At 43.7% G+C, this 22,847-nt stretch overlaps 1 protein-coding gene across 5 annotated transcripts in view; it reads left to right on the forward strand.

Moving 5' to 3' along the window:
- The window catches only part of EXTL3 (exostosin like glycosyltransferase 3), a 127,804-nt gene that overhangs the window by 50,913 nt on the left and 54,044 nt on the right, over window positions 1–22,847 (forward strand). The window contains exon 1 of one of the 5 annotated variants that reach the window (XM_067745275.1): window positions 13,268–13,477. The exons of 3 other annotated variants lie outside the window; for them this stretch is intronic. The gene's annotated coding sequence lies outside the window, so the exon portion shown is untranslated. Of the gene's footprint in view, window positions 1–13,267; window positions 13,478–22,847 lie in introns of those variants that run through there. One more of the 5 variants, XM_067745274.1, reaches the window with a different exon arrangement.

A 22,847-nucleotide genomic window follows, 5' to 3' on the forward strand; every position in this document is an offset into this window, starting at 1 on the left:
ATTTCCCTGATGATTAGTGATGTTGAGCACCTTTCTTGTACTTGTTGACTGTATGCCGTCTTTGGAAAAATGTCTGTTTAGGTTTTTCCCCATTTTTTATTTGGGTAGTTTGTTTTTTGCCACTGAGTTTTAGGAGTTCTTTATATATCTTTTATATTAACCCTTATCAGATATGTGGTTTGAAAATATTTTCTCCTAATCTGTAGGTTGGCTTTTCAACTTATTGATTCCTTTGCTATGTAGAAGCTTTTTAGCTTGTTTATTTTTGCTTTTGTTGCCCGAGTTTTCGTTGTCGTGTTAAGTGACAGCTTTTGAAAAAGTTCTTGAGGGGATGAAGAAGCTTGCGAGTTGGACAGAACAACTTGGTGTGGGAAGGGAATTACAACCAGAGGGATCAACATGTGTGGAGATGTAAGCCAATATGTATATGATGTAGCTGGTGAAGACTCAATATTTTAGAGTAACCAGGATGGGGGAGAAGGGACAGGAAGGCAGTTGGACTTTGTTCCATATGAAAAAAGAAACGTTGAAGATATTAAAGCAAAGAGATGATAGCATCATATTATTTTCTAGAGAATTTAACTGTAGGGCATCTTGGAGGAGAAAGGGCAGAAGAGACCAACGAGGTGGACGTTGCATTAGACCAGGTGATGAAGAAGACCTGAAGGAAGGGGACGCAGGAGAATCTTTGTTGAATTCCAGCTGTGTGCTGGCCATTTTGCATTTAATTATCACAAAAACCTGAGGTCAGAGAGGTTAAGGAACTTGGCCAAGAATAGTCTTGGTAAGTTTATGGCATAGTTAATATTTGAACCCAGGCCCATGTGGCTCTAAAGGCCTGGGGTCATGAGGGATGGAGCAGGACTGAGAGGTGGACATAGGATTCTGGATATCAAACTCTGATAGCCAGTTGGACACAGTGGACAGGGAGACAGGAGGATAACAGTTGATATTAATGATGAAAATGGGGGAATTCCCTGGCGGTCCAGTGGTTAGGACTCCATATTTCCACTGCAGGGGGCACGGGTTCCATCCCTCATTGAGGAAGTAAGACCCCATGAGCTCTGCAGCACAGCCAAAAAAAAAAAAAAAATGATGAAAATGGTTACTAGGAAGAAAAAGAATTGGCGAAGACAGAGAAAATGGTCATTTTGTTAATAGTCTCTATGACTTTGGTTTGGAAGGCTGGGTTTGTGCAATACCTAGGACAAGATGTCTAGTGGGCAGTTTGGCTTAAGAGCTCAGAAGAAAGGTCTAGGTTAAAAGTAGAGGGCTTCCCTGGTGGCGCAGTGGTTGAGAGTCTGCCTGCCGATGCAGGGGACACGGGTTCGTGCCCCGGTCCGGGAAGATCCCACATGCCGCGGAGCGGCTGGGCCCGTGAGCCATGGCCGCTGAGCCTGCGCGTCCGGAGCCTGTGCTCCGCAATGGGAGAGGCCACAAGAGTGAGAGGCCCGCGTACCGAAAAAAAAAAAAAAAAAAAAAAAGTAGTGCCACTTTGGGGCTTCTTTGTCAAAAGCCAGAACAGATGAGAGGAGAATCCGTGAATATGTACCCAGATGTCAGCTAAAGTAGCATTCTCTTTTGAGATTTAAGTGTTGAAGTTAGCTTGTCCCCATCCCACATCCATTGGGGCCTTCAATGCCTGCTCCAAGATTTCTGTTAATTCCTGGGAGCTGATTTTATGGCTCCTTTGGCTTTTGCATTTCTGCTTCCACTAAATTCTTCATGTCACTTGTAACTCAATTCCCTTGTTCTTATTCCTTGGTTCCACGCTGACCCAGTTGTAGAACTCAGACCCGCCCCCGATCTTTTTTTCCTGGATTTCCCTCCAAATCACTCACCTAAGGCATTTGTGCATGTGTCAGATATTACTGAAGGCTTAGGGGATTTTATGTCCTTAGCAACACAAACAATGTAAAGTCCAATAATAGATATTTCTATTGTAAACCTACTTTCAGCTCTGCTGTCCCTGGAGCTCTCTCCCCAAGCTTTTACCTCCCACGTTGTTGTTTGAGCCCCATTTCTCCTTATCCCCGTCCCATTTCCTCTCCTTTTTGCTCTCTTTCAGTCCTCATCTCCTTGGTCTTTTTTTTTTTCTTTCTTTTTTTTAATGTAAAGCTCTGTTTAGCTCTCTCTTTTCTTCAGTTTTATTGTAAGTCTAGCTTTCTTCTTTCATACTTCAAGCATTGGGCTTCCCTGGTGGCGCAGTGGTTGAGAGTCCGCCTGCCGATGCAGGGGACACGGGTTCGTGCCCCGGTCCGAGAAGATCCCACATGCCGCTGAGCCTGCGCGTCTGGAGCCTGTTGCTCCGCAACGGGAGAGGCCACAACAGTGAGAGGCCCGCGTACCGCAAAACAAACAACAAAAAAAAAACTTCATTCATATCAAGGTAGTTTCCTCAATAAGGCATTTTCTATCCCTAAGAGGAGCTCTGACATCAGCTGCTAAAATAATTTTTCACCCCAATATTTATAGATAGGTTTAAAAGTGGGAAGATGGAATTTAAAAGAGATTATGTCTGTTGTTTCTGCTTTCTCTGTGAATGAGACATGCTCATCTGTTGCGATAATGATGGGCTTGTGAAGATCTGACAGCCAAGGTGAGGGATTCTGTCAATAGAAATTTACCAGATTTCTAAAATATTATAAAATACCATATTTACATAGGATGATTCCTTTAACTAAGCCTACAGACTTGTAGAATTGATTCCCTTGCTAGAGATGGATTCTTCAGTTTACTGAGTACTTAGGTCAATATGAGAAAAGTAGAAAAAGCAACGGAGAAGGAAAAAGTCGATGTAAGCAAACTAAAGCCAGAGTAATGGAGATCACAAGACCTCACTAATCCTCTCTCCCAATGTAGGCATGAATACATGTTAAGCAGTTTTGGCACTGTGTTGGGGCTAGAGAGCTGTTCATCTTGTAGCTGAAGAAGGATAAAGGAGTTGCATTAGTTATTTATTGTTCCATAACACATTACCTCACACTTTGTCATTTAAAACACAACTATTTATTATATCTCAATGTCTGTAGGTCAGGAATTCAGCAGCAGCTTAGCTGGGCCGTTCTGGCTCAGGGTTTTCCATTAGGCTGCAGTCATCCAGAGGTTTGGCTGGAGCTGGGGTGGTCTGCTCCCAGTTTTACTCACCTGGCTTTGCGCAGGAAGCCTCAGTTCCCTATCACAAGGACCTCTCTGTAGTGTTGCTCATGACATGGCAGCTGGCTTCTTCCAGAGTGAGGGATGGAAGAAAGAGACAAACCATGGTGAAAGCTGAAAAGCCTTGTATAACTTAATCTCAGGAGCGACACGTCATCACTTTTCCTGTGTTCTCTTGGTCACACACACCATCCCTGGTATAGAGTGGGAGGGGACCACAAGGGTGTGAATACCAGGGGCAGGGATCATTGGGGACGTTTTGGAGGTCTGCCAACACAGGAGTCTTTCCACAAACTTTTTTTTTTTTTTTTGTACAGGGGCCTCTCACTGTTGTGGCCTCTCCCGTTGTGGAGCACAGGCTCCGGACGCGCAGGCTCAGCGGCCATGGCTTACGGGCCCAGCTGCTCCGCGGCACGTGGGATCTTCCCGGACCAGGGCATGAACCCGTGTCCCCTGCATCGGCAGGCGGACTCCCAACCACTGCGCCACCAGGGAAGCCCCCACAAACATTTTTTTTGATTGTGTCTGTGTGGGCTTATACTTTAAAATGCCACGAAGGGAGATATTTAGACAGACTGGTAGTTAGTTGACTTTTGGATTTAACGGACTAGTAAAATAAAAAATAACTGATAGTGGTAGGGAGCAAAATAGGTATGTTTCAGTATTTCATCATATAAGGAAGATAAAGAAAAAACTGCCATTTACCATTATCATCATTTCATAAAAACACATGTTAGCACAAGAAAAGGGAAAGGACATAATCTCAAAGGACAGTCTTTTCAATTGAATAAATTTAGCTTTATTAAAAACTCACGGGCTTCCCTGGTGGCGCAGTGGTTGAGAGTCCGCCTATCGATGCAGGAGACACGGGTTCGTGCCCCAGTTCGGGAAGATCCCACATGCCGCGGAGCGGTTAAGCCCGTGAGCCATGGCCGCTGAGCCTGCGTGTCCGGCGCCTGTGCTCCGCAACGGGAGAGGCCACAACAGTGAGAGGCCCGCATACCGCAAAAAAAACCCAAAAAACCAAAAAACAAAAAAAAACTCACTAACTTGCCTTGGCTTTTCTCGTTTAACTGTAGACTGATGAAAACTTCATTTGTTCTTGATCTAAAAACTGTCATTCAGGGGCTTCCCTGGTGGCGCAGTGGTTGAGAGTCCGCCTGCCGATGCAGGGGACGCGGGTTCGTGCCCCGGTCCGGGAAGATCCCACATGCCGCTGAGCGGCTGGGCCCGTGAGCCATGGCCGCTGAGCCTGCGCGTCCGCAGCCTGTGCTCCGCAACGAGAGAGGCCACAGCAGTGAGAGGCCCGCGTACCGCAAAACAAACAAACAAACAAACAAACAAACAAAAAACTGTCATTCAGGAACCACTGAGACAGACATGGAATGTCTTTAGAGATGACTATGAGAATCATGTAGAAACACATAATAGTCCATTCAAAGTAAGTGAAAAAGGGAGAAATGGAAATGGTTGACACATAAAGATAGCGATTTTACAAAATTGGGCTCAGGAGCTGGAAGGAAGCCATAGAGTTGGCAAATATTTAATTTATCAGTTTTTGTGATTGTTTTGCTATTAATTTATGTGCCTACTAACATTTACATGCTTATTGTTTAAGCTAATTAAATATGAAATATAAGGAAATATTGAGCATCATTGAAACATAGTTGAATGTACATAAAAATAATACAAATGCAGGTAGTATTTGAACTTTTAAAGGATTTTCATACTTAGCATTTTTCATATATGGTTAAAATGTTTTTGGATTATTTACATCAGCCATCCTTTTACTAAATAATCACCTCTTCACCTTACAGTTATGCTTTTCATCATAACCTACACAACGTAATGATGTGTGTCCCTTTGTAACAAGAGGGTGAAATAATCCGACATTAGAGTTATCCATTAGAGTTGAGCTTTGGGTTGTTCGTTTTGGACCACAGAATTGATGTATTTGTAGAAATGTGGTCACACTTTCATTTGGTTCCATTTTTGACCTGTGGCATAGTCTTTGCAAGGCTTCTGAAGGCTTGGGTTGAGGAAGGGGTCAATGATTATTTTGTTCTGGGATCGACTGGGACCACTAGCAACATGCTCTCACTATTTAGGTTGAGAATTCATATTTAGGAATATTTGGGAAAATAGTATTTCTCTTTAATAAAATCTTGTTGCAAACCTTCATGAATTGGTTTAAAATCTCCACATTTTTCTTTTGAAAATCTGGTTGGCAGAAACTACTTAAAAAGAATACATAAACCCATATGTTATTAAAAAGTTATATATTTTAAAAGTTTTGAGCAAGATTACATTTGGGAATTGCTCTTTCAATTTTGATTTTCCAGGCAAATTGGTTAACTAAGATGTTAATTGACGTTCTTTAAGTACCTCTGAGACACTTGGCTAATTTTCAGTTGGAATGCCTTGTTTACAGGAAGCTTTTTTTTTTTTTTTTTTTTTTTTTTGCAGTACGCAGGCCTCTCACTGCTGTGGCCTCTCCCGTTGCGGAGCACAGGCTCCGGACGCGCAGGCTCAGCGGCCATGGCTCACGGGCCCAGCCGCTCCGCGGCATGTGGGATCCTCCCAGACCGGGGCACGAACCCGTGTCCCCTCATTGGCAGGGGGACTCCCAACCACTGCGCCACCAGGGAAGCCCTACAGGAAGCGTTTTTAAGTGAAAGTAGTGAGCAGTTGATTTTTTAAATCTATGAGTAACTTTTGGTATTAGGACAATTTTGGAGTCGTGGAGCTACCTACAAATGTGACATTGGAACTCAGCCATCTAGTGCTTGGCCTGACTTGTCTTTTTTCTGGTTATAGCTCTCACTGCATTAAGGTCTTCAGCTAGTCATTCATGCCATGTTGTGGCATGTACCTAACTGGGCACATTTTTACTACTTACTGGCGTAATTTAGGGCAAGTGTTAGGTGCCTGTATATTTGCCTTTGGGAACATTTGCATCACTATTTGGAACTTCCAGGAGCAGGCTTAGGAAATTTTGATGGCATTTTGATATCTACTGATCGTCCAGTGTGACTGCCTCGGCAAAGCTGTGCTGACATGGTGAGCAGAGAATAAAAACACACAGGGGAGAAGGCTTTTGAGGGAAGAAGGGAACTTAGAGGCAGATACATTATATTTGAGGGACAGTAACTTTTAGAATGTTAATTGGTCATTATAGATTACACGTCTTGTGTAGACAACAGGTTTGCCTCAGGCTAAGCTTCCTGATGTGAAACTAGTACAAAACTTATTTTTCTTTCTTTAAACAAATTTTTTATTGGAGTACAGCTGGTTTACAATGTTGTGTTAGTTTCAGATGTACAGCAAAGTGAATCAGTTATACCTATACATATATCCACTCTTTTGTTAGATTCTTTTCCCATATAGGCCATTATAGAGTATTGAATAGAGTTCCCTGTGCTCTACAGTAGGTTCCTATTAGCAAAACTTATTTTTCACAGCCACGTGCAAGGTAGTGAGGAAACGAGTTAAATCCTCTTTTTGACGGTAATACACGCTTTGTTTTGGACCTCAGGTTAACTCAGTGTTCTTACTACAAATTATCGCAAACCACCCAAACTGTCCCACCTTTTGCCAGATGACAAAACAGCCTCTTTTTAACTTCAAAGCAAGGACTTTCAGACTGAGCCATTTAGCAGGCTAAAGAGTGCTATCCGTGGAGCCTCAGAAGATGACCTTTTGTCTTTTTTGGCATTGATGGACCAAAGAGAAGAGTAACCTTGGAACTCTAATCTAGAAATTGTCATGCATTGTTCTAAATATAAGCCACAAAATTGCTCAGTCATATATAGAAAGATCCTGAGTAGTGGTTGTCAGCACTTTCTTTTAAAATCAAAGCATTACGGAGAGAACAAGTTCTTATCTGACTTAAACTCACTAACAATTCCTGAATCATACCTTTTGAAGGTTGCTGGGGGTCACCAATGGCTTGGTTGTGATTGATCTAGAAGCTCTGCTGAGTGGACTGTGGGCCTGACCATTATCATGGAAAGTGACAACTGGCACCTCCCTCCCTGAGACTTGCAGTAACTTTTATCATCAATTTCTCCTTCCATAGCATGAAAACTCCCTTCTCCTGGGTATTAACATTTTGGGGAAAATAGGTAATCAGTGGGGACCTGCTAAGAGAGCGTTTTGCTGAAATTTTTTAAATAAACAATTTCCTGGTGTAAGAACACAGTCTTACTTAGTATAATTTGTCACATTATATGCATTTTATGTTTCTCTGGCATCTACACCTCAAACTGTAACTCCCTTGTGAAAGAAGTACTTACCAACTTCTTCGGACAGCCAGTTTTTAAATCTTTTTTTATCATTTCTCCATTTAACAGAATCAGATGCCTTAGTTAAATCCATTAACGCAACATGCAATTCACGTTGCCATTTTCAGCATTTCCCTCGCACTGCAGTGTAGTCAAGTTGTTAAGATTTCAGGCTCCGGGATCAGACTACTTGGGTCCAAATCCTGGCACCATCACCTACCGGGTGTGTGATTTGCACAAGTTACTTGTCCTCTCTGGGCTTCCGTCTTCTCCTCCGAGAAATGGGAATCGTCATGGTACTTACTGTGTAGGGTTGTCATAGGGACTAAATGAGGTAATACGTGCCACAAACAAACCTATTCACACTAATTTAAATAAGTAAGGTTTTCTTTTTTGTGCTAGTATGGTTACGTGAGCAATCTGATGGATACCCAGTGGCAGGTGGGGCGCATGCGTACCAGAGCTGGAGAGTAAGCAGCCTCTGGGGCGTGTCCCTCCATCTCCCACAGGTTTGTTTGCTTCCTTCTGTGTATTGGCTCTCTTTTCTGCAGATCAACTTTCTTTGCTTATCACAGTGCATATGTCCAGAAATTCTTTGCCTCAAATCTGTGCAATTTCTTAGATGAAGCACTCTCTATCACCTGACTCAGCTTCAAAGTGTCCGGCTCCCAAGTGTCCAGGTGAGAGCAAGTCCAGTCAGCTGGGGCTGGAGGGGAGGAGGCCGTGCAGTAGGAGTGGCGGCTCTTTCCAAAGGCTGATGGGTTTAGGGTCTCTAAGAAGGTGGCGGACGGGGCCAGCAGTAATTGGCATCTCTAGGATAAACATAGCAACAGTGTTCAAGGGTGATTAAAGGCTCCTTGCCTTAACCATTAATTACTTAATTTAAAAAACTTTTTAAATTGAAGGATACCATACATATAGAAAAGGACACATATGTAAAGTGTATAGCCTGATGGATTGGGACAAACTGAATGCACCTGTGTAACTGCAGCCAGCTCAAGAAACAGCAGGACCAGTGCCCATGCAGCCCCTTTTGTTCCCCTCCAGTAACTACTTCCTAAGAGTAGATTAGTTTTGCCTGTTTTCATATTTTCTATGAGTGGAATCATACCCTATATACTTTTTCATGTCTGTCTTCTTTTGCTAAACGTTGAGACATTCATCAATTTTGTTGTGTATATTTGCAAAGCATTCATTCTCATTGCTGTAAAGTATTCCACTGTGTGAATACACTATACTTTATCTAGTCTACTGCTGATGGACATTTGGGTAGTTTTTATTCTGTTTCTGTCTGTTTCTAGTGGTGCTGCCATGGACTGGTTTTGTTGAACATGTACGTGTTAGTACTGATTACTTTTACCACCAGAGGCTTATATACGGTGTGGTGAATTATCTTCCATTACATATAATTGTATTGATGGTCTCTTAAGGGTGAATATTGTTATGATTTTATCTAGTGATTTCTTATTTTTTAAAAAAATAGTTTATTTTTGGCTGTGTTGGGTCTTCGTTGCTGTGCGCGAGCTTTCTCTAGTTGCGGCGAGTGGGGTCTAGTTTACTCTTCGTTGCAGGGCACGGGCTTCTCGATGCGGTGGCTTCTCTTTGTTGTGGAGCATGGGCTCTAGGCACGCGGGCTTCAGTAGTTGTGGTACGCGGGCTCAGTAGTTGTGGCTTGTGGGCTCTAGAGTGCAGGCTCAGTAGTTGAGGTGCACGGGCTTAGTTGCTCCATGGCATGTGGGATCTTCCCAGACCAGGGCTTGAACCCATGTCCCCTGCATTGGCAGGCGGATTCTTAACCACTGCACCACGAGGGAAGTCTGATTTCTTTTTATGTTGTGACTTTCATGGCATGAGGGCAGGGTCATGCTCTAGACATTTTGCATATATGAAAGAACCTTGCATATATTTTGGTAGGTGCTCAGCTACTTATTGATGGAATGAATGAATGAATGAATGAACAAATGAATGAATGGTGTATGCCTCCTTTTCTGGGAACAAGCCCTGTTTTTTTTTTTTTTTTGCGGTACGCGGGCCTCTCACTGCTGTGGCCTCTCCTGTTGTGGAGCACAGCCTCTGGACGCGCAGGCCCAGAGACCATGGCTCACGGGCCCAGCCACTCTGCGGCACGTGGGATCCTCCTGGACCAGGGCACGAACCCGTGTCCCCTGCATCGCAGGCGGACTCTCAACCACTGTGCCACCAGGGAAGCCCAACAAGCCCTATTTATAGGAGAGGCTCCAACTGCTATATTTAGACAAGGTTCACCCGCTGCTCAACCAAGGCTGTTGGATCGAGAGGTGGAAAAGGGACCCAAGCCAGGCCAGTCATACCTCTTTTCTGGGAATTTAAAATTTGGAACCAAAAATAAAGAGACTGGGCACTGCTGAGTCCCTATGACCATGCTTTAGAGAGAAGATCCATAGGCTTCTGCTATTAGAAGCCTACAATATGTTGTAAAAAGTCATAATATTGAGAGGTTTCATATCAGTGAAGATGAGCTTCATTGTATGTCCTGTTGTCTTGGCTTTCTTTCTTGAGGAGAGCCCCTGTGAATGTGATTGTATTTCCTGAGCCAGAACTTAAAATAGTAAGGCAACAGCCCAGGAGAGGACTTGAAGCCAGGAACTAGGTGTGAGACTGCAGAGGACAGATTGTAGAGATCCTACACATCAAGGCTTTAAGTCTTGAAAATTGATTTAACGTGCAGGTAAAGAGAGATGTCAAAGATGACACCAGGGGAATTCCCTGTTGGTCCAGTGGTTAGGACTCGGTGTTTTCACTGCCGAGGGAACTAAGATCCTGCAAGCTGCATGGCGTAGCCAAAAAAAAAAATGATGCCAGGTTTTGAGTTTCTATGTTAGGAAAGATAATGGTCACACTATTATAAATAAGGGCATTTGAGGAGAGCATAGGGGGAAGGGATAAAGATGAGTTCAGTGTGGGATACATTAAGCTTAAGGTCCTGGTAAGACAACCAGATTGTTCTGGTCAAGAATATTGACTTTGAAGTTGGGGAGACTTGGAGTTCCATCTGTACTTTGCACTTCACTCTGTGACCTTGGGCACCTTATTTATTTAGCCTCTTGACATGTCAGTTCCCTATCAGTAAGCTGATATCACCCTGCAAGGATTTAACTGAGACAATGCCAACGAAGGGTTTAGCTTAGTATTCATAAAATAGGTATTCATAGGATGATGATGGTGATGTCTCCAGTGCAGCTGGAAAATAGGGACTGGGGCGATGCAGTGAGGGATCTGCTTCGAGGTTTAGATGATACTAGGAAGAGAACGCGGAGAGGAAAAGAAAGTGGCCCACATCATAGCTAGAGAGATGAACTGTGGGAGAAAAGAGGCTCACAAGATCCAAAGGAGGCAGGTGCTCAGCAGCACCCAGGGCTCTAGGGATGTCAAGGTTTGACCAAATTTTGGTTGGGTATCCTTTTTCACCCTAAACCTTGAACTATTGTTGGAATCAAATAAGTCGGCGTTAGGGGCAGCAATGTTAAGTCACTCAGATGTAGAAGAAGACATTTAGGATGAGTCCGCCAGGAAGCAGCTATCTGCAGGCCCTCTTTTGTCCGCGTGGAGATGAACCAGTGCTTGGTGATGAACCAGCCCTGGCTTCTGGGCTTCTTTTGCGTCTCCTCCCACACTGCCAGACTTCTGCCTGCTGCCACAGACCTCTGGAGGAGAGCCAAGAAGATAAAGTGTGAAGAAAAAAAAAAAAAAAGAACAACTTTAGGCTATTTTTTTTTTGCGGTACGTGGGCCTCACTGTTGTGGCCTTTCCCATTGCGGAGCACAGGCTCCAGACACGCAGGCTCAGTGGCCATGGCTCACGGGCCCAGCCGCTCCGCGGCATGCGGGATCTTCCTGGACCGGGGGACCGGGGCACAAACCTGTGTCCCCTGCATCGGCAGGCGGACTCTCAACCACTGCACCACCAGGGAAGCCCAGGCTATTCTTGATATTTGGGCAACAGAACAGTTTTCCCCATTTTCATTTCATTTCATTTCTTTTGATTTTTAAAGCATTTTGATTTTTGCTTCCCTGCCTCCAACTTTTCCCAACAAAATTGGTAAAAATTAGAAAGGAATTTTTTTGTGTGTGATAATTATTTACTTTATTTTTGTCTGCGTTGGGTCTTCGTTGCTGCGCGCGGGCTTTCTCTAGTTGTGAGCGGGGGCTGCTCTTCGTTGTGGTGTGCAGGCTTCTGCTGTGGAGCACAGGTTCTAGGAGCACGGGCTTCAGTAGTTGTGGCACACGGGCTCAGTAGTTGTGGCTCATGGGCTTTGGAGCGCAGGCTCAGTACTTGTGGCACACGGGCTTAGTTGCTCAGCAGCATGTGGGATCTTCCTGGACCAGGGCTCGAACCTGTGTCCCCTGCATTGGCAGGCAGATTCCTAACTACTGCACCAGCAGGGAAGCCCAGAAAGGGGTTGTTTTTGTACATATATGACAGTGGTACGACTTTGAAGGTTTAAGTTTGTCCTTAGTAATAAAGGGAAAAGGAGAGGTAAGAGTGTGGTGAGAGGGAAGAGTAAGAAGATGTCAGGAAAGAGAGAAGAAAAGGGGGATCAGAAAAAGGAGGGGTGGATGGGTTTGGGGAGATGAAGAGTGTTCTCTGGAGAACAGGTTGCTAGGTTTTGAAAAGTTTTGTTTTGCAAATGGAAACCTTAGCCCAAACTGTCCCATGTCAGCTTCTGGGCTCCACCAGGAAAGGTGTGTGGATGAGACAGGGCAGCTGTGGAGGGGTCTCAGGGCGTGCAGTTTGTCTAACGTACAGACCACCCAAGTACGGGGATCCCAGCTCTCCCCTGCCTTGCCTCCCCAGCTTCTTTGTATCCTGGTGTGTGTCGGGTTCCCTGGTTGGAAAACCCTGGAGTAGAAGCCCCGCCCTTTGGAAATCAAAAGCATGTTTAAAGAAAGTTGAAGCAAATTTGATCTTACATCATATTGCATTTACGGATAATGGCTTAAACGCATTCCTGAGTCAACATTAATAATCAGGTGTGTCTTCCAGGATTGGTGGAGTTCCTCAACCCACTCGCATCATTTCAGTTAAACAAAAAGTTTTGTCCTGACTTTGCAAGTTTGAAGTTGACAGCGACGCGTCTCTTAGGGCAGTAGGAATATGTGCGCTTTTCCGCTCACAGGGGTTGGCTCTTAAGTATTTCAAACTGCATCGCCTTTTCCTCCCAGTTTTGGTTGACCACGCCAACACGACTGGACTAAACCATTGTTTTTGCAAACCTCCGGGATTTTTTTTCCTAGGCATCACGCCGTCCGGCCTTTTCTTTGTTGTTAAATAATCAGAGTGTTTCACAACTCCAGACCATTGCCAGAGACCGGTAAGCTCACTGAGGAAGGCCTTTTCTGTGGGGATGGCTTTATTTTTAGACCTAAAGTTCACCGGGCCGCTCCAAGCGGCTGAGGTTCTGGAGTCAGAACGCGATCCAGAACCGGCGGGAGCATTCTCTTCGCAAGCCCCGGAGAGGTTTTTCGGAAAGGGTTAGGAGCATTGGTAGGACGCGGGTCTGAGGGCCCAGAGGGGCGGGCACGGGCTTCCTCCACGCGGGCGTCTCCCAACAATCCCCGGCGTGGCCGCTCGCGGTGCCCAAGGCCTTGGCGGTCCTTCGGGCGCGGTCGGCAAAGTTGCTGACGCCCCGCCCCGCTCCTTTGCCCCAGCCACGCCCCTTTCCCCCCGCCCACCGCCAACTCCCCGCCCCCCACGCTCTCCTCGCGCCCCCGCCCCCACCCCCACCCCCAGCTCGCGAGCGCCCGGGTTCGGCCATTTCCGGCGCGGCGCACTTCGGCAAGTTCCGCCGGCGCTGGTCGGAAATGGCTGCCAGCCTGCAGGGGGAGCTGAGGATCCGGCGCGGCCTGGAAGGCGGGCTGCAGGCGGCGAGAGCGGCTGTTGGGAGCCTGAGTCTCGCGCAGGCGGCGGTGGCGGCTCGTCCCTGAACTGGAAGCCGGTAGGACTCCTGGCGGCGGCGGGAGCCCGGAGCAGCCGGGGCGGCAGCCCGGAAGGGGCTCGTGGTAGGGATCCCGGGGCCGGCCGCGTCCGGGGCCGGCCGCTTTGGGGCCGCGGGAGCCGGCGAAAGGCTGCTGCCCGGTGCGGCGGGGGCGTGCAGCCTCGGAGTAGGCCTTCTCAGACGTCTCGGGAGAGGACTTCCAGAGCCTTAGCCACCAGCGAGGGGGGTGGGTAACGGGTAGCGGGCCCCCTCGGGGGTTTGGGGGGGTCTAAACGTGACCACCCCACCCCCAGACACCCCCTGTAGTCCCAGTTACCTCGCACCCACCTCTACCCCTTTTTCTAAAGGCTCGGCCTCAGCTGTGCAGCCCTCTCCCCTCCTTTCCCCTCCTGTGTTTGTCCAGCTGTTTGTGCAGAGCATCTTCGGTCCACGAAGGGGCCTCCCGGACTGCCCCCCCTCCCCTTTTCTGCGTGCACACACTCCCAGTTCTGCTTTCCGCTGCATTCAGACACAGCCGCCAGCAGCTGCTCTTCCTCTGGTTCTTTTCACCAGGCTCACCTCCTTTTATGAGGAGCCCACAGTCAGAATAGCCACTTCCTGCCCAAGGGTCCAGGTGCTGCTGTTCTGTGCTTCTGGGGCCCTGGGGCCCAGGATCTGAAGCGGTGGGCCCAAAGCTGCTTGGGCAGGAGAGGGGCTGCGGAGTGCGCGTCTACACGACTAAAATCTTAGCCGAGTTATTCGGATTACCCGGCACGGTTCAGTGCGAATCCGGAACCCTATGGAGACCGGGCAGGGCTGCCAGACTGCAGAGAGGCTGTTTCTCTTCTCCACGTTGAGCCAGTGGTTCAGAACCTTTTTAAGTTTTTGTGGCTCTCAAAAGATTTGAATTTGATGAATTCCTCCCTCCTCTTTTCTTTTCAGAAATTCTAAGGGGCTTCATCAAGTCCTCTCGGTTCCACTCGTTTGGAGGAGGAGAGGCAGAGCACATGTCGTTTTTTTCCCCATATGTGGTTTATCTAAGAGGTCTCTTTATATTTCTTCTCCTCGCTTTCTTTCTCCAATTTAGGTAGCTTCATTTTTGAAGGCTGGGCTCCCCATGTTTTCTGACGTTTTTTAAAAGATCTGTGCATTGTAGTCACGAAGACGGCCTTTACCCCCATTTTGCTCAGCCAGTGTCTCGCACTCTGGTTCAGTTATTCTAACTGTACTGAGTGCCTGGGATCGTAACCTGGGTGGTCCTGATAGTCTTGAGTGGAGCTCAGCGTTCTCACCAACTTTTACCAGGGGACTTTTAAATATTTCAGGGTGAAAGAAGACCCATGTTGTTAAACTCATACTTGGTGTGTTAAAAATACCTTTTCCTGTGGGAATTTCCTGATATTCTGCTTGTGAGGAGTCGTTAGTACTCATAAATATTGATATGAGGGAAACTGGCCTCAGTGCTTTCCGGAAGAGGATTCAAATCGTGTATCTTCAGAATACTTGAAACATGGTTTATTTAATACTTGAAGAGATGGCCACTGCTCTCCGGGGGGGCATACCTACTGGACAAACGATTGCCGAGCTTGCGTCTTCAGGTCCCCACGCCTCACTTTACTAAGGCGAAGAAAACCTGCTTAGCGTGTGTAGTTGGAATCTTTTTATGATTAGGCCTCAGAGTTTTAACCTGTGAATACAAAGAATTTAAGCAAACAGGTTTGAGAGAAATGAGTCAGGGGTAAAGTTAAGCCTGAGAAGTAGACTTCCAGGGGGTGAAGGGGGGAGATTCAAAGGATAGCTTGACACCATCAGAAGAATGTATGGGGATTAGATAAGGGCCTGCCCTTTCCCTCAGGGCTTTAGGATGGCTGTTGATTGAAAACTCACTGAAGGGCGGTACAGGAGTGAGGCCTTGGCTGTGGTGGGCTGTGTGTGTGTGGGCGTCCCTAACTGAGCCAAGACTGGTAGATGGTCTGGTGGAGGAGGGTTGGAGATACTGCCTGAAGCAGAAGGAGATTGAGGTATTAGGAGAAAAATGAAGATCCCTCCTGATCTGCTGTTGGTAGAGGCTTGAATGTCTTTGCATATAATTACTTCAGAGTGAGGCAAGGAATATGAACCTTTCATAAAGTCGTAAAACTGTGCACTAGTTTCTGCTGGATATTAAGTTTAGCTCAGGAAACTTCTGTTAACATATTTATCTTCATTTTGTTTTTTTCCTCTTAATTTTCGGCAGCTGTTCCTTTTGAGAACTGGTAATGATAGGGTAACTAAGAGGAAAGAAAGGATTTTTCATCTATTTGTAGGTTCCTTGAAATAGTGGAGCTCAAGCAGACGGAGTTCGAGAACTCAAGAGAGATGGGGAGGCTCACCTCTAAGCATGATCTTTTCCTGCTTGAACCAGTTCCACACTCCTTGTACACCTGGAGTTTTTCAGATCTCTGGTGATATTACTAGGTGGAAAAGAAGCAGCATTAAAAATTTTATAATCTTGGGTATATAAGAGGAATATGAAGACCCCATTCAGTGACATATTTACCTCCTCTGCTCTTAGGTCATGATGTTTAGTGTAGGATTTTGCTTACGTGTACCAAAATGACCCATTAAAATCGCAGGGATGGAGCCATAGGGAAGATGAACTATGTCTCAGCGTTCTGTGGTTTGTAACCTGGGAGTACTTTTATAGAAAAGTAGGCAAATTTTTTCTGTTAACAGCCAAATAATGAGTATTTTAGGCTTTGCAACTATTCAGCTCTGCTGCTGTAGACTGAAAACAACATATATTGATATATAGTACCTATATACAGTATGTACATACAATAATACACACGTGCAATCCATAACTGAATGAGCAAGGCTGTATTCTAATGTAACTATTTACAAAACAGGCAGCTGGCTGTAGTTTGCCAATGCCTGCCTTAAAGTATCGCGCCTTCACACACATGTTGCTACTTTTCTGTATTTCTCCGTTTGACTGTGCCCAATACCTTTTAGGCTGATCAGTGTTATTAATGATTAACCCCCTGGATGTTTGCTTTTTTGGCTGTTTATCTTATCCTCTTACATTGTCATCATTTTACCTGTCTCCTCCAACTTCCTTTTAAACCTTTTTTCAACAAACATTTGGTACTCTGAGGAATTTAAAAAATGAATTAGATTTGGAATATGCCCTTAGCCTGTATAGTAAGAGAGATAAGACATGCATAAATACATTATGATGGTAGATTACAATAATGTCTTAAATTACTATAGTTCTTGGCGATCATATACTTTCATATATTTTTTTCTCACATAGATTTTGATCTTTATAGTAACTCTGAGAGATAAGAGGCTAAATGTTAACAGTATTCCTTTTTTTGAGGGGGAGGAAGGTAGGAAAGAAAACTGAGGCTTGGGGAGGTTTAGTTATTTGACCAGATGTAGTAAGAGGCAGCATTCTTGAATTGGCTAATAACATTTACTGACCTGTCCCTCTTAGAATACAGTGATGTGAACCTTTCTGGGCAGCCCATTCTAATTTGCAGACTAGTTTTTAGGATGCTTTTCCTTATTGAGCTGCAGTTTGCCTTTCTGTGAGTGTCACCTTTTAGGGCTGTGTAGAACAAGTCTATTCCTTTTCCCTCTGACAGTTCTGCAGATGTTGGAAGACAGCCATCATGTTTCCCAAGACACGAGTTGCAAATTAGTGTGCATGGAACAAGTGAGGCCTGTGCACATACCATTTGGCCACCCAACTTACACAAAGACTTACATTGGGAGCCAACTTTCAGAAATGCAGAGATTTCACATAAAAATCTCTTTTTCTGGCTTTTCTTAAGAAAAAATTATAGGCATTGGTGCTGTAGAGCTCACATTTCTGATGGTGGTAATCTCCCTTAGATGCTAAATATGCCCTCCATTTTGCTAAGGTCTCTGCCGGCCGCCTTGGTTCATCTACTTCACTCTCAGGGCCTCTGTGGTCATTGAGATTACCATCCTTTTCCTAGGTCTTCTACTCCACAGGCTGTCGATCCCCATTTCCTTCAGCTGTTTCTTATTTGACAGTTTCAAATCCCCTCACCAATTTCTTAGTCCTCTGCCCTGCATTCACTTTGTTAATGTTCCTCTTAAAGTGTGGCGCTCAGCACAGTGTACAGTATTCAGTATACAGTGTCAGAGTGCAGAGTGGGGTAACTTTTACTCTTTTGTTTTTGACACTATATTTTGTTTAAAAAAAAAACCAGGGGGGACTTCCCTGGTGGCGCAGTGGTTGAGAGTCCGCCTGCCGATGCAGGGGACACGGGTTCGTGTCCTGGTCCGGGAGGATCCCGCATGCCGCGGAGCAGCTGGGCCCGTGAGCCATGGCCGCTGAGCCTGCGCGTCTGGAGCCTGTGCTCCGCAACGGGAGAGGCCACAACAGTGAGAGGCCCGCATACCAAAAAACAAAACAAAACAAAACAGAAAAACAGGTGATAGTCATATATTCTTGATTCACTGAAATTATAGTCAACTAAAATCATAACTGTGTGTGTGTGTGTGTGTGTGTGTGTGTGCGCGTGCTGTTATTAAGCTAAATCATTTCCTTGTAGTTTTGGGATCTAAGTGCCTGAACTCTGCCTTTATCTTTTTTTTTTTTTTTTTTTTTGCGGTACATGGGCCTCTCACCGTTGGGGCCTCTCCCGTTGCGGAGCACAGGCTCCGGATGCGCAGGCTTAGCGGCCATGGCTCACGGGCCCAGCTGCTCCACGGCATGTGGGATCTTCCCAGACTGGGGCACAAACCCTTGTCCCCTGCATCGGGGTACAGGACTCTCAACCACTGCGCCACCAGGGAAGCCCTGCCTTTATCTCTTTTAAATGTTATCTGCTTAGATATTCCAGACTGATAAAATCTTTTTGTATCCTGGGTTTTTTCCAACCTTGACTTACTCTTCCCAGCCTGACTTCCTTTATTTCTGAAGTGGAGCTGTAAAGTATAAAGACATTGTGGCTTAAAATGGAGAAGATAGTTGGTGAGGACTCCAAATTATTATTATCGGATTCAGTGGAAAATTAAGGAGGGCCTTAAAAGAAAGCATTATGCTTGAAATTTTGGAGGTGAAACAAAAGGAGGTCTTGGGGATAGCCTTGAGTTTATTTGTTTGTAATATTTCCCTCCCCGCCACCAGTAAACAGTATGTATGTGCTTTTTGTGTGCAAGGCAGTTGTAAGTCAGCGGGGTCCTAGAATCTCAAAGGATCTTTGAGGTCATGTAGTCTACCCCTTTAGTTTATGAGTTGAAAAAGGATAAGGAACATATGAGTCAAGAAAGACAGGAATTATGAAGTTAGGGGGCCTGATGAATCAGAAAGATGGTAGTAGTGATAAAGGGATGACAGAATCGGAGTCTCAAGTTGAATTCACCCATGCAGGTTGAAGTTGGATGCCTGAGTCATAAAGCTGATTTACGTATTGCTTAGCAAACTTCTACTTGAGTTTTCTATCTCATTTAGGGAGACTAGAGTCTACACTAATGATATCAATTGTATACCTCCATAGCATAAGGTGAAAATCTTATTTTCTTGAGGCATGGAAACCCTTAGAGAAATTAGTTTATGGTCTAGGCACTTGTGCATCAAGTTGACTGTTCCAGAAGGATTCTTCAGCAAAATCTATCTGAAGATCTTATTTTAAAAAACCTGTTTTAAAAAAAACACAAAAAAACCTGTTTTTACACCTCCTCCTTCCATACAGTGGAATCTGTATTTTTCACATATTGTGAACATTTTCCCATTTGATTTAAAACGATTGAAAAGCTTATTGACAGAGAGATAACATATTAATGACAGACTGATAATCATATTAATGACATGGATTTATCATACTTAATATTTAACCTTCCTCCTAATCGTGGACATTTAATTTATAATTTTTTTTTGCTGTTATAAAGAATGCTTGGTGATTACATTTTTATATCAATAATACAAATCTTTGTTCACATAGAATGCATTCCTAGAAAGTGAAATTGCTGAGTCGAAGATATGAATATTTTAAAGACTTGTTACAGATGGCAAGTTAAGTTCCTACGAATACAGCGTAAGAGTACCTGTCACTGTAGCTGCCAGCGGAGTACAGAGATGTACTGTACTTTATTATACTAAATGGTTTACTTTGTAATGTGGACATTCTTGATATTAAATCTTTTTTCTCATTCATGATTCTTTCTTAAGAATAATTTCTGGAAGTGGAATTGTAGGGTCAAAGTGAAGGCACCATTTCAGGGCTTTTATTGCTTAAGGCCAAATTGTGCTCCAGATAGGAGTGTCGGTTCTCCTTCGCAGCACCAGAGTATGGGAATGTACCCTCGTCAGTACCAGATACTGTAATTTTACTATTCTTTGCTGGTTTATAGGTGGAAAATGTCACTGTGTCTTGTTTTAAATGTACACTTCTTTGATTGCTGGGATGATTAAACATTTAAAAATGTTTAGCATTTGGACCTTTTTGTGTAGCTTCCTGCTTATTTCCTTTGACCACTATTGTATTGCTTTTACTTCCGTGAAAGTAATGCTGTGTTGTAAATGCTTCCACCAATCTTTTCACTGAATCTCAACTGAAAAAAAAAATACATGTAGAAGCCTTTGATTCTTACATAGTCAGATTTGTTGAACTTTTATGGATTCCACTTTTGCCTAGATTCCTGTAAAAGTGGCTGTACTTATCTTGTGGTGAAATTACATTTATGTTTTCCTTTGTTCTTTTTGTGGTTTCATTTATTATAATTACCTCTTGAATCCATCTGGGACTTATTTTGGGATTTGGTTTGTCATGCAGGAATTCAACTTTATTTTTTTCTAAAAAGCTAATTGTCACGTTATTTATGGAAAAATCTAATGTGGTGTACTTTGAAGTGACTGCAGCAAGATAATATTTTTCTTAATTATGAAAGCAATACATGCTTATTGTAAATGAACAAAGCCAAAATGAGTCTTTTAAGTAAACAAATAGTAAACACGTGGGTAACAGGGTGCAGGTCGGACACCTGGATTTGTATCTGGGCTCCTCACCTTCTTGCTATATGGCCTTAAGTAGGTTATCTAACCTTGGGATTCTCACTTATTTTTCTGCAAAGTAGAAAAAACAAGCCTAACCCCAAGATGGTTGATATGAGGATGAAATGAGAAAGTATATGTAAAGTGTGTTATCTAGAGTGCATTGTATATATATATATAGTTATAACAAGTGAAAGGTCTACCCCCACGTCTTCCAAAAGTCTATGATGTGGTCTGTAGACTTCCTGCATGAATAAGGTATATTGCTCTTTGACTTCCTTAGTTGTCTATAATTACATTGATTCAGATGTCATCACTCTGAATGAGGATTGTCATCAGTTCTTTGTTAGACCAGTACTTTTGAGTTTATTGAGCAGTGTGTTCTGCATTAAAATCACTTGGGAGCTTTGTCAAACTGCGGGAGCTTGGGCCCATGCTTGGGAATTCTGATTCAGTTAATGTTTGGTGGGCCTGGGTTTATCATGTGAAAACATTCTTAGCTGAGTTATGCATCTGATTTGTAACCCTAGTTAAAAACTGACTCATGAGACAATGTGATTTTGATTTGTGGGATGTTATCAAACTGGTGGGAAGGGAAACGGATACAGGAATTGGCATAATTTTCCAATTGAGGACTTATCCTGGGAGTTGAGACTTCTGGGTTCAGGCTTATTGCTGACTAAATGCAGCAATATTGTGACCTGGGTTAATCAACAATGTTAGTTTGCTTGTTAATACCTATACACAGTTGAGCAGCGGAAGGAACGCTTATTACTTACTGGTGAGCTCCTTTTGTGTCTGCTAGGGGCATCTGTGGAACACCTTTGGACTTAGAAATCTGTTCTTGAGACCAAGCAATATTTGTTTTTCCTTTTTTTCAAAGCCCTGTAATAAGGGTGGCTCAACTCTGTGGTTCTTTGTGATTGTATCATAATCTTGACTCGTAACTCAGTAAGTATGTCAGTGCACAACCAGTTTTTCTCACCTGATTTTGGTTTTGAATTGCTGACAACTTTTTATTTCCTTTGTTTTACACCCAGGTTAAATTTATCCAGTAAATAAACTGTGGTGGTTGTATTGTGAAAAACACATGACCTCGCTCTCCTGCAACTTGTGAATTGCCTACATTCAGTTTTTACAAGTCACTTTTTAACAACAGTTAGCTTCCCTGGAAAGTGCCTTTTGTTATTTTGAACCATAAAAGAGAGAAGTCAGAGTCTTAATAGTAGTGCTAGTATTGGGAAATTTATTTTAGTTTGTTTAATTTGTTTAGCTTATTAACATCCTGATTTTTGAATTAGGTACTAGGTAACAGACTGTTTGTCATGCCTGTGCTTAGCAGGAAATCAGGAAATCATGTTCTTTGGGGTTGTTATAGTATTTAAAAATCTCTGAAATATTGCTTTCAACAACCTTATTGAAATGATTTTCTGTACAGAACTATCTTTATCTAGTTTGAAAGGCTTGTGGCAATGGCAGTAATAGCAGCAATGTACAAACGGTTCTGTAGAACCTGCTCCTGGGTTGTAATAGGATTCTGCCTTCTTGATGGGCTCATGTAGTACTACCTGCACAGATGCATAGGTAGGTCATTCACTCTGAGTATATAGTTTTCTTGTTTTGTTTAGCAGATAAACAAATATGAATATAAGGTTGACTTTAGGTTTGGAATAGTATTACCATGTGTTTTAATTATAACTCATTATCTGTGATTACAGTACAGCTGTAGTAATATGGATAATTTAAAATTAATTTATGCATGATGTGCCTATGCTCTGTGTTCCCTGAGTTAACATCACAGGCAGTTTATCATAATGGTTAAGACATAGAGAGTGTGGGCCTTAGAGTAACTGAGTTGAATCCAAGTTTTACTCAATATGGATGCCCTTGGGCAAGTTACCTAAGCTCTGTGCTTTGGTTTCCTCGTGTATAAATACAGTGGGAATACTAGTAATACCTACTTCATAGGATTCTTGTGAAGATTAAGTGTGTGAAGGAATACAGTAGGTCTAACCTGGCACACTGTAAACATTCAATAGATGTTAGCTGTTATTATAGTTATTTAATATGTTAAAGTCAGTTGAAGGTTTCATTTGGGAACATCTGGAAGGTGTCTAGCTTCTCTGCTTCTTGCTCCATTCTCCCTTCATACGTTTCAGATGTAATGCATAACAGCAGCCCAAGTGGAACCAGCTATTTATTCCCTTCTTTCCTCCCTTCTGTTTTCTTTCTCTCTTCCATTGAGTGTTTTACTTTAGTTCAGTTTATTTATTTATTTTTTAATGAGGAAGATTATACAACTTTGTTGAAAGGCATTAAAGAAGACCTAAATAAACAGTGATATGCCAAATCCATGATAGGAAGTTTCAATATCAGAGTGTTTTAGTTTTACAAGAAGAAAAGTCGAGTCAGTAGGATGGTTATTATATCAACAGACTCTTGAAAG

This window comes from Pseudorca crassidens, chromosome 7 (assembly GCF_039906515.1).
Source record: "Pseudorca crassidens isolate mPseCra1 chromosome 7, mPseCra1.hap1, whole genome shotgun sequence".
In the NCBI taxonomy this organism is placed as follows: domain Eukaryota; kingdom Metazoa; phylum Chordata; class Mammalia; order Artiodactyla; family Delphinidae; genus Pseudorca; species Pseudorca crassidens.